This window comes from Panthera pardus, unplaced genomic scaffold, assembly GCF_024362965.1.
Source record: "Panthera pardus isolate Hobbes unplaced genomic scaffold, ASM2436296v1 HiC_scaffold_6, whole genome shotgun sequence".
NCBI classification, from domain to species: domain Eukaryota; kingdom Metazoa; phylum Chordata; class Mammalia; order Carnivora; family Felidae; genus Panthera; species Panthera pardus.
In genome coordinates this window covers 95,359,544-95,372,746 of record NW_026526991.1, presented here as the reverse complement: position 1 = coordinate 95,372,746, position 13,203 = coordinate 95,359,544, and the positions used below count along the sequence as shown (strand labels likewise).

The 13,203-nt window shown below is 37.8% G+C and overlaps 1 protein-coding gene across 2 annotated transcripts in view; it reads right to left on the bottom strand.

The window, feature by feature from the left end:
* LRP6 (LDL receptor related protein 6) overlaps positions 1–13,203 on the bottom strand; it is a 177,932-nt gene that overhangs the window by 106,018 nt on the left and 58,711 nt on the right. The window lies entirely within an intron of this gene.

Below are 13,203 nucleotides of genomic sequence, written 5' to 3'. Positions count from 1 at the left end.
TAGGAAACCTGGGAAAATCTAAGGGACTATCAAATTACCTAATAGAAATGTACTGATGTTAATTTCCTAAATACGATCCTTGTACTGTGGTTAGAGTATATAGGAGTTCATTGTACCATTTTTGCTTCTATTCTACAAGTTTGAAGCTTTTTCCAAAATTAAAAAAAAAAAAAAACAGAAATCTATTATTAATAGTCTCATTTCGGGGGGGGGGAGAAAATTTTCCTTGTTAAAGGTAAAATTCTTAATGTGTTATATTTCAATTAAAAGCATATTTTTTTAAGTTAATGAAGGTGCTCTGAATTAGATATGAGATACCCAAATAAACATGTTCAAACACAATAGAAATTCAGGCATAAATTTTACTCAAAAATAATGTTGGAATGGTAATACTAAAATTATTCCACTTGTACAAATAGGTATTTCATATAAACTGTTTACTCAGGGGAATTAGGGGAAGAGAATATCAGGTAGCTAGATACAAGATATTGTGCTGATGGTTTTACATACATTATCTCACTTAGGCCTTATAGCAGTGTTATGAAATATATTTGTCCATCACTGTATTTCAGACAACTCAGAAGAGTTAGCATATTACTTAAAGTCACACAGCTAATAAATGCAGAAAAGAAATTGAAACCTACATCCCCCAGATTGCAAAGCCAACACTTATGCCTTTGATTTGTAAGGAATAGAGAAGGCAGTGTCCCCTAAAATGAGGATAATGATTGGATATTGTCCAGAATGAGGAGAATGATCAGATTCATACAAGATAAAACTACACAAAAAAAGCAAGCCAGACAATTTTAGACCATCTTAAAATTTTCTGGGTTTTATTCTAAGAGCAAATAACAACACCTGAAGACTTAAGATTGAAAGTGATATGACTGGCTTTGTGAGGTTTGGAGGAGTGGAGCAGCCAAGAAGGAGGAGAGTGGCTGCAGTATAGAAAAAGACTGCAGGAAAACAAGAAAAAAAACGAATACAAAGAGGCCAGAGCTCCCAAAATGGCTCTGTGAGAAACTCAGCAAATCCTCTCGTCTAAAACCAAAAAAGAAAAGAAAAAAAAGGACAGTCAAAAGTAATTAGAGTCTGTGAAAATTGACCAAAGGATAAACAACAAAATGAGAAGCATTTATTCAGGAATATCTACTAAATCTCAGGAGGAAGTGTAACATTTCAGCCAGAAGTTATGTGCACCCCATCCACCCTGCTAAGTGTGTGGCACACCTTAGAAGACACAGCAGACCTTAAAACTTGGCAGCTACCTGGCCCTGCAAGAGAATGCTGACTTTATTTGAAGCAAGTAATGGAAAAACCTATGCCCAGGAATGTTGTTAAAAACAAGAGTGCTCTCCATGGCAAACAATCAGAGAGGGCTATTATCCCAAGCAATACTGGTCCAAAAATATAAATGTAATGTAGGTAAATTTTACTTTAATTTTTTTTAATGGATGCAAGACTTTACTAGATACAGGAATGCTCAATATCATCAATCATCAGGGAAATGCAAATTAAAACCATAGTAAGATATCACTCCACGCCCACTAAAATGGCTAACACTTAAAAGACTAACAATACTAGGGCACCTGGATGGCTCAATTGGTTGAGTGTCCGACTCTTGATTTTGGCTCAGGTCATGATCTGAGAGTTGTGGGATCAGGTTACTCAGTGTGGAGCCCACCTGAGATTCTCTCTCTCTCTCTCTGCCCCTCTCCCTCATTTGCGCTCTCTCTATATATAAAATAACATAAATAATTAAAAAAATTAAAGACTAACAATACTAAGTGTTGGTAACAATGGAGCAAGTGGAACTCTCATACACCACTAGTATAATCACTTTGGAAAACACTTTGTCAGTTTCTTATAAAGTTAAATATACATCTAACTCTATGAACCAGCAACTCTACCTTTAGGTATTTATCCAAGAGAAATAAAAACATATCCACAAATAACCCAGTTAAGAAATGGACAGACAACATGAATAGAGACACTCTTCCAAAGAAGACATCCAGACAGCTACCAGACACATGAAAAAATGCTCAAGGATATACACTCAAGGATATACAAATCAAAACCACAATGAGATACCACCTCACATCTGTCAGAATGGCTAAAATTAACAACACAAGAAACAACAGGTGTTGGGGAGAATGCAGAGAAAGGGGAACCCTCTGACACTATTGGTGGGAATGCAAACTGATGGAGCCACTCTGGAGAATAGTATAGAGGTTTCTCGAGAAACTAAAAATAGAACTACCCAACAATCCAGCAACTGCACTATTAGGTGTTTACCCAAAGGATACAAAAATACTGATTCAAAGGGATACATGCAACCCCAAGTTTATAGCAGCATTATCAACAATAGCCAAACTATAGAGAGCGCCCAATTTCCATCAACTGATGAACAGATAAAGATGTGGCGCGCGCGCACACACACACACACACACACACACACACACTGGAATATTACTCAGCCATCAAAAAGAATGAAATCTTGCCAATTGCAATGATGTGGATGGAGCTAGAAAATATTATGCTAAGTGAAATAAGTCATTCAGAGAAAGACAAATACTATATGATTTCACTGATATGTAGAATTTAAGAAACAAAACAGACGAACATATGGGAGGAGAAAAGAGAGGGAAACAAACCACAAAAGACTCTTAACGACAGAGGCCAAACTGAGGGTTACTGGAGGGGAGGTGAATGGGGGATGGGCTAAATGGGTGATGGACATTAAGAAGGGCACATGTTGGGATGAGCACTGGGTGTTGTATGTAAGTGATGAGTCACTGAATTCTACTCCTGAAACCAATGTGCACTGTATGTTAACTAACTAAAATATAAATTTAAAGAAAAAAAAGGGAAAAAAACCACATCGACACAACAATTGTACGTGCTAGTTCACAGAAACTTTACTCATAATAGCTAAAATCTAGAAACAACACAAATATCCATTAATAGGATGATATAAAATTCTGGTATATTCATGCAATGAAATACTACTTAGCAATACAAAAAAAAACCACATTCATTCAAAAAAAGGATGAATTTTTAAATTTAGGATGAACAAAAGAAGCCAGACACAAAAGAGTACCTACTTCATGACTCTATTCTATGAAGTTCCAGATTCGCAAAACCAATGTACAGTGATAGAAATCAGTAATTACTAGGTAGAAGCAGAGATTGACTTGAAAGGGGCTCAGGCAGCTTTCTGGAGTGATGTGATGAAAAACTTAGGGGGAGGAAAGGTAAGCATATACATTTATCAAAACATCAAGCTACAAATGTAAAAATATGTGTACTTCTGCATATAAATTATATCTCAATAAAGCTGCTTAAAGTACAAATACGATGGGGCCTCTGGGTGGCGCAGTCAGTTGAGCCAGGTCATGATCTCACAGTTGGTGAGTTCCAGCCCCACAGAAGGAGACTCTGTGTCTCCTTCTCTCTCTACCCCTCCCCAACTTGTGCTCTGTCTCTGTGTGTCTCTCTCTCTCAAAGATAAACATTAAAAAAAAAAAAAATGTTAAAACTAATTCAAAAGTACCTTTTCTATAGAAGCCTTTCCTAGTTTGCCCAGAGTTACTCCCTCCTAGGTGCTCCCGCAGTATGTTTCACTGTGCTGTAGCACTTATCCTAGTTTGTATATAAACTATGAAGAATTTATATGGACTGATCATAAGTGATTTTGCACACTATCAAGATGTATATAGCAGTAAGTGGTGTTGTCTATTTTGTACAATAAAATTTAGACAGCTCTACAAATTGTTATTAACCTAAATAAGCATTAAACTTATTTAATAAATAAGAATTCAGTGTCTACTTTATGGTGAAATAAAAACCTGTTAATACGAAGGGAATCCAACATGGTGGAGAAGTAGGGGGACCTGAAGTTCCCTTGTCCCTCAAACACAGCAGTGTTGAGGCCAAAAGGCTTTTGAATTCTAACAGTCCAGGCTGCAGTGACAGACGTCTGCAGGGGCCCACGGGGACAACCTGGTGGGCCATAGGTGCATAACTGAGAACTGGGGAGATAAAACAAGCAGCATAGGCACAGAGGGGAGGGATCCCCTTCTGCAGAGAGACAAAGGGAAGAGAAAGAGAGGATGTGGAAGTGTAGGACTGTATTTGGACAAGAGAAAAACCACTGACTGGGATCGGAAAAAAACAGAAAAAGATCCAATTTCTAACTGCAGGGCTTTCTCCACACGGGCCGGCTGCCCTGTTCACGCACCTGGGGAGGAAGGGAGCCAGCCCCAGGATCGGTAACTAGTTCAGAGGCATAGAGGGAGAAAGCAATCCCCTCCTTCGAGTGCTATGGGAAGAAGATATATAACCGTTCAAAAAACAAAGACTGCCTGCACCCAAGCCAGAGGCCATTTATGGGCAGGGCAGAAGGCACTTCCCTGAAACCTGGCACGTGGACTGGGACCCTTTAAGAGGTTTGAATCCCAATCCAGAGCCAGGGAGGCAAGGGAGGCAAGGGAGGCAAGGGAGTCAGGGGAGCAGGACAAACCGCCTCGCTAGCACCCGCACAGCGCTGTGAGGAGGTCATCCATTGGTGGGGCAGAGTGGTTCTCCCCTGGCATTGGGAGCGTGGAGCGGGACCCCTGAAGACATCTGGGTTTGAACCCCACACAAGCCCCAGGGAGGCATAGGAGACTGTGGAGGGAAGGGAAAAAGAAAAAACAAAAAACAGCCCACTAATGGCCTGAACAGAGTGGTTTAGGGTACCTGGTCTGGGATGCCGCCATTTTTCTCCACATCACCAACAAGGTGGGGCTTCAGGGAATGGACAGCAGCCCACAGTGGAGGGGGGACCCACCTATACCAAACCACGCCCCTCCACACCTGGTAACTGCACATCTACCTGCAACTGACGCTAACCAACCAGACAGCCTCTCCTCCAGACCAGCGCTGCCAGTGGATCCAAGGCACCCAGAGGTTTTGCATTTTCTGATTTAATTCTTGGTCAATTCTTATTTTATGTGTACACACACACACACACACACACACGTGTGTGTGTGTATATTTTTTTTTCCTTCCCTTTCTCTTTCTTTTTTCCCTCTTCTAGTCTGGTTATTCTGATTGTTGGTTTGTTTAAGAAGACATATTTAATCTATTCTCTTTACACCTGTTCTGTATCTCCTTCTTTATTTTCCTCTCCCTCTCTCTGGATTAAACTGCATAGTTTCTCTGCCCAATCAATTTTCTTTTATTTTTCCCCACTCCTGTCATTTCTCTCTTTGTATGGGTTAAGGATTCTTCTACCACTACCACCACCACCGCCACCCCCCGCTTTTCTTTTTTTTTTTTTTTAATTTTTTCTTCCAAGGTTACTTCAATGAACAAATCAAAGCACACCTGGTGGAGGGTCCAAAACAATCACTATGAGTAGGGAGATACAGCAATCAGAATCACAACAACAGAGAGCACACAACACACTCCAAAAAACACTTCCTGAAGGGCCAGGCCCCAGACAGTGTATGACCCCTTTTTGATACAGTACTGCTCACAGGTGCAGGACACATAACAAGTTTTTAAAACACATAAAGGACAGAAAACTAGTCAAAATGACGAAATGGAAGAATTCTCCTCAAAAGAAATTCCAGGAAGAAATGACAGCTAAAGAATTGGTGAAAATAGATATAAACAATATAAGTGAACAAGAATTTAGAATAATAGTCATAAGATTAATCTCTGGGCTTGGAAAAAAGCATAGAAGACAGCAGAGAATCTATTGCTGCAGAGATCAAGGAACTAAAAAGTAGTCATGATGAATTAAAAAATACTGTAAATGAGGTGCAAAATAAACTGGAGGCAGTAACAGTGAGGATTGAAGAGGCAGAGAAGAGAATAAGTGAAATAGAAGATAAAATTATGGAAAAAGATGAAGCTGAGAAAAAGAGAGATAAAATTCTAGACCACGAGGGGAGAATAAGAGAACTAAGTGATTCAATGAAATGAAATAATATCCATATAACAGGAGTTCCAGAAGAAGACAGAGAGAAAGGGGCGGAAAGTGTACTTGAACTGGCAAATTCTGAAAGCAGCTAGGGACACATGGGCCTTAACCTACAAGGGTAGATGCATCAAGGGTAGTAGCAGACCTATCTACTAAAATTTGGCAGGTCAGGAGGGAGTGGCAGGAAATATTCAATGTGCTGAATAGGAAAAATATGCAGCCAAGAATCCTTTATCCAGCAAAGCTGTCATTCAGAATAGGAGAGATAAAGGTTTTCCCAAACAAAAACTGAAGGAGTTCATCACCACTAAACCAGCCCTATAAGAGATCCTAAAGGGGACTCCGTGAGTGGAATGTTGCAAAGACTACAAAGGACCAGGGACATTACCACAAGCATGAAACCTACAGATAACACAATGACACTAAATCCCTATCTTTCAATAAAAATGCTAAATGTAAATGGACTAAATGCTCCAATCTAAAGACACAGGGTATCAGAATGGATTAAAAAAACAACAACAAAAACCATCCATCTACTTGCTGTCTTACAAGAGACCCATTTTAGACTTGAGGACACCTTCAGATTGAAGTGAGGGGATGGAGAACCACCTATCATGCAAGTCAAAAGAAAGCTGGAGTAGCCATACTTTTTTCAGACAAACTAGATTTTAAACTAAAGGCTGTAACAAGAGATGAAGAAGGGCATTATATCATAATTACAGGGTCTATCCATCAAGAAGAGCTAACAATTATCCATCAAGAAGAGCTATGCACCGAATTCAGAAGCATCCAAATATATATAACAATAACATCAGCAATCTTATTGGTAAGAATGTGGTAATTGCAGGGGACTTTAATACTCCACTTACAACAATGGACAGATCATCTAGACAGAATATCAATAAAGAAACAGTGGCCCTGAATGATACACTGGACCAGATGGACTTGACAGATATATTCAGAACTTTTCATCCAAAAGCAGAATACACATTTTCTCTACTGCACATGGAACATTCTCCAAGATAGAGCACATACTGGGTCACAAAACAGCCCTCAATAAATATAAAAGAAATGAGATCATACCATGCACATTTTCAAATCACAATGCTATGAAACCTAGCTAGTGAAGAAATTGAATCAGTAATCAAAAATCTCCCAACAAGTAAGAGTTCTGGGCCAGATGGCTTACCAGGGGAATTCTACCAGACATTAATACCTTTCCTTCTCAAGCTGTTCCAAAAAAACAGAAACGGAAGGAAAACTTCCGGACTCATTCTCTGAAGGCAGCATTACCTTGATTCCCAAACCAGACAGAGACCCCACTAAAAAGGAGAATTACAGGCCAATATCCCTGATGAACATGGATGTAAAAATTCTCAACAAGATACTAGCAAATTGAATGCAACGGTATATAAAAAGAATTATTCACCATGATCAAGTGGGATTCATTCCTGGGCTGCAGGGCTGCTTCAATATTTGCAAATCAATCAATGTGATACATCACATTAATAAAATAAAGAATAAGGACCATTCGATCCTGTCAATAGATGCAGAAAAAGCATTTGACAAAATATAGTACCCTCTCTCAATAAAAACCCTCAAGAAAGCAGGGATAAAAAGAACATACCTAACATCATAAAAGCCATATATGAAAGGCCGACAGCTAATATCATCCTCAATGGGGAAAAACTGAGAGCTTTCCCCCTGAGATCAGGAACACGACAGGGATGTCCACTCTCACTACTGTTGTTTAACATAGTGTTGGAAGTCCTAGCCTCAGTAATCAGACAACAAAATGAAATAAAAGGCATCCAAATTGGCAAAGAAGTAGTCAAACTTTCACTTTTCGCAGATGACATGATACCCTACATGGAAAACCCAAAAGACTCCACCAAAAGCTGCTAGAACTGATACAAGAATTCAGCAAAGTCACAGGATACAAAATCAATATACAGAAATCAGTTGCATTTCTATACATCAATAATGAAGCACCAGAAAGAGAAATCAAGACATTAGTCCCATTTACAACTGGGCCAAGAACCAGAAAATATCTAAGAATAAACCTAGCCAAAGATGTATGCTGAAAACTACAGAAAACTTATGAACGAAATTGAAGAAGACACAAAGAAATGGAAAAACGTTCCATGCTCATGGACTGGAAGAATACTGTTAAAACGTCAATACTACCCAAAGCAATCCACACATTCAGTGTAATCCCAATCAAAATAGCACCAGCATTCTTCTCAAAGCTAGAATAAACAATCCTAAAATTTGTATGGAACCAGAAAAGACCCCGAATAGTCAAAGTAATATTGAAAAAGAAAACCAAAGCAGGAGGTATCATGATCCCGGACTTTAGCCTCTACTACAAAGCTGTAATCATGAAGACGATATGGTACTGGCACAAAAACACATACATAGACCAATGGAATAGAACAGAGAACCCAGAATCGTACCTACAAATGCATGGCCAACTAATCTTTGACAAAGCAGGAAAGAGTATTCAATGGAAAAAAGACAGTCTCTTTAGCAAACGGTGCTGGGAGAACTGGACAGCAACATGTAGAAAAATGAAATTAGACCACTTTCTTACACTATACACAAAAATAAACTCAAAATGGATGAAAGACCTAAATATGACACAGGAAACCATCAAAACCCTAGAGGAGAAAACAGGCAACAACCTCTTTGACCTCACCCTCAGTGATTTCTTGCTCAACATATCTCCAGAGGCAATGGAATTAAAAGCAAAAATGAATTTCGGAACCTCATCAAGTAAAAAGTTTCTGCACTGCAAAGGAAACATTCAACAAAACTAAAAGGCAACCGACAGAATGGGAGAAGATATTTGCAAATGAAATATCGGATAAGAGTTAGTATCCAAAATCTAATAAAGAACTTACCAAACTCAACACCCAAAAAACAAATAATCCAGTGAAGAAATGGGCAGAAGACATGAATAGATGCTTCTCCAAAGAAGACATCCAGATGGCCAACAGACACATGAAAAGCTGCTCAACATCATTTACCATCAGGGAAATACAAATCCAAACCACACTGAGATACCACCTCACACCAATCAGAGTGGCTACAATTAACAATTCAGGAAACAACAGATGCTGGCAAGGATGTGTAGAAACAGGAACCCTCCTGCACTGTTGATGGGAATTCAAACTGGTATAGCCACTCTGGAAAACAGTGTGGAGATTCCTCAAAAAAATTAAAAAGAGACCTACCCTCTGACCCAGGAATAGCACTGCTAGGAATTTATCCAAAGGATTCAGGAGTGCTGATGCATAAGGGCACAGGTACCCCAATGTTTTTAGCAGCACTTTGAACAATAGCCAAATTATGGAAAGAGCCTAAATGTCCATCAACTGATGAACGGATAAAGAAGATGTGGTTTATATATACAATAGAATACTACTTAGCAATGAGAAAGAATGAAATCCTGCCATTTGTAGCAACGTGGATGGAACTGGAGGGTATTATGCCAAGTGAAATAAGTCAGTCACAGAAAGACAGATATCGTGTGTTCTCACTCATATGTGGAACTTGAGAAACCTACCAGAAGACCATGGGGGAAAGGAAGGGGAAAAAAAATGTTACAAACAGAGAGGGAGGGAGGCAAACCGTAAGAGACTCTTAAATACACAGAACGAACTGAGGGTTGGTGGGGCGGCGGGGGGAGGGGTGTGGAGAGGGGAAAATGGGTGATGGGCATTGAGGAGGGCACTTGTTGGGATGAGCACTGGGTATAGTATGGAAGCTCCCAAAACTAAGAGCACACTGTATACACTGTATGCTAGCCAACTTGATAACAAATTATATTTTTTAAAAAGTTGTTAATAAATTAGCTCAATTAGAATTTTAGTAATAAAATTATTTGTATGCCACTGCTTATCAAAGCTAATAGATAATTCTCACACTATTTAATAGTAAAAAATATATCAAGTCATGTTACTTCAAGGTTAAAAGCTTCAAATACAAGTGAAAATGAGACATTTGTCAAGATGAAAATTTGATAAAAATTTAGAAGTAAATCTTGCCAATACCTTCATTTGTTCAAATATTTAAAATGTAAAGTAATAAATTTCATCTATAAATACTAAAATTTCCCTATGTTACCTGATTAACATTTAAGTTAAAAACTCACTACAAGTTTAATATAGAAAGAGAAAGAGCCACAGGAAGTAGAAAAACACAGAAGTATTTTAAAAATTACCAAGATATTATTCAATTTTTAAAAATGTACTAAGCACCTATTAGGAGCTAAGCATCATCCTTGACATAAATACAAAAATAAGCAAGGCAAAACAACTGCTCCTATGAAACCTGCATCTAGGCAAGGAGTGATAAACGTAGCAGGAGATGTATGAACAGGGTGCTAAGAGAGTACAAGGAAGTGATACTTAATCAAGGTAGTAAATGTTAACAGTTGTCAATAAAAGCTTACCAGAGGAACAGTACTTTTATTTAGGCAGTTCTCAAAATGAGAAACAGCATTCCAGGAAGACAGAGCATATGCAAAAGACATCAGAAGTCATGACACATTCAATAAAGAGCAAGATCAGTAGAGCTGCAGAATGTAGTGGATTGAGGGGAACACCTGCCAACAAAAGAAATCCCACAGAAGGGACCTATTCTGATGTGCAAAGAAGCTTGAACTGCATGACCTATAGGTGATGCAAAGGTATTTTAGACTCTAAACAGAAAATTAAAGCAGTAAGATTATCGTTTTAATCACTGGTGATAAGGTGAAGAAATTCAAGAAAGAAAAGCAAAGCACAAAACTTCTGAAATATTCCAAATGAGAACTGATGAAAACAAAAGTGGAAAGATGGAACAATGTGGGAGAAGAAAGATAAATGATAGAGCAGGATGGCTCTCAAGAGCTGGCAAATGTGCACGAGTCCACATTGGTGTCATTCAACAAAACGGAATAGAGACAGAGTTTAGGGGGCAGCATGATGACTTCAGAGAAGGATGAAATGAGCATCTTTATCTCATTGTTTTTCCTTCTACAACCATGGAACCACTCAACAGAGTAAAAGAAAAATTAGTGCAAAAATTAGGAGAGTTGGGCAGAAAAGGTAAATAAAATAAAAAGGGTCTTACTTAGTAAAATAAAAAGTTGGGCTATAGGAATAGGGCAAAAGAAACTGCAATAAAAAGCTGCATATGAAACCAAACCAGCCCCAAAGTGTATGAGTCATGCCACATTCTAAGAACATAATGTGACATATAGAAGGTGAAATTTTACAACCAGTGAAAAAAATTTTGACTACTCTAATGAAAGTGAAAAAAAAAAAGTATCATGCGAAATTCATACACTCTTCCTCTTCCTGACCCCTGCACCAGTTCCATCTTACTTTGGTTAGTAAATTAGGCTTTTAAGTGAAGTGGAGGTTGGAGAATTCAAGGATATGTTTCCTGATAGAACTACAAAGAAAAAAAAGAACTGTGAAGAAGTCGGCTATAATTCCATGCTTCCCCTCTACTTGACTGTGTTTGTATCACATTTTAACAATAAGTGGTGATTGACAAAAGACAGTGAAAGCATTCATTTTAGAGTTGTTTTTTTTTTTTTAAAGAGAATGTACAGTAACCATATGAAAAAGATTCTACTATTGAGGGACAAGAAGGAACATGGGGATGGCTCTATTAGACTCTTTGCTGTGATAATATTCATCATAATGGAATTCTACATATATAAACTGGTTATCCTGGAGAAAATTAGGTTGCTAAGAATGATCCTTAAACAGTCTAGTTGACTAATTTCAAAAAGTTGGACATAATATAAAGAATAAATTTAATTCAGAAATAATACTAATATACCACTCTAAGAAGATAAAGTTTATAAACCTGGAAATAAATAACATACTAAATCCATTTAATTCCCTATTATCAAACAAAATGCTAACTATAGTACAGGCATACCTTGTTAAATTGCGTTTCACAGATACTATGTTTTTTTGTTTTGTTTTGTTTTTACAAATTGAAGGTTTGTGACAAGACTTTATCAAGAAAGTCCATCAGAACCATTTTCCAACAGCACTTTCTCACGTCATGTCTCCGTCACACTTTAGTAATTCTCCCAATATTTCAACTTTTCATCACTATTATATTTGTTACGGTGATCTGTGATCATCACTCACTTTGTAAGCTCAAATAATGGTATGCATTTTTAGCAGTATTTTTTAATTAAGGTATATACATTGTTTAGACATAATGCTATTGCACACTTAACAGACTACAGTATACAGTAATAGACCACAGTATAGTGTAAATATAACTTTTATATGTACTGGCAAACCTAAAAGTTCACTTGACTCACTTCACTGTGATATTCACTTTATGGCCGTAGTATGGAACCAAACCCCCAATATCTCCAAGTTATGCATTTTCCCAAATTGCTATTGTCTACAATCCTTTCTGAAGAAATCATAGGTGATGCATTTTGAGGTCCTTTAAATATAATAGAGGATATACTGTCTAGAATGTCTCTCTCCTCCTTCTATACTGTCATAAATATCCTGATTCTTCAGAAGAGTTCAAATGTCACCATTAGTGATATTTGGTGAAGAATTTCATGACTCCCTCAAGCACACTCTCCCTGTACATTTCAATATCCCCTGTACATCAAATACACAAAATATTAGGGCTCTTCACACATTTCCCACCCCTCTATATTCCAGGTCCTTGCCTTACTTATTACTGTAACCCCCATCACAAAACAATCTAATATAATGGCAAGAGTATGTACAGTCAGCACTCAAATGCTTAATAATGGTTTTCATTCACCTGCTCTTGGGACATTGTGTATGTGTGTATTACAGAAACCATAACCTTAAAAAATAAAGGCAGAATTTTATTTTAACAAATATCATTATTCTTCTACTATGTTCCAGTTACAAGCTGTTTGCTATTCCTTGAACGTGCAACAGCATGAAAGAGTCTGGCACACAGTGTTCCTACTGACTAAAAACTATTACCCATTTCCATACCTTGTCCCTCTGGAAAACAACTGCTCAGCTAGAAAAGGTCAATCTGAAATAGCCCCCAAAATAAAACTGAATACTCTCTCCTTTGTTCCCCTACTGTACAGACTGATATAGAAATACGTGTAACACTTTACTGCAACAATATCTCCACTAAATTTAAAACTGGTTTATACCTAATAAACCCATATAATTAGTCTACTCAAGACACATTTTGCTACAAGGTCACAT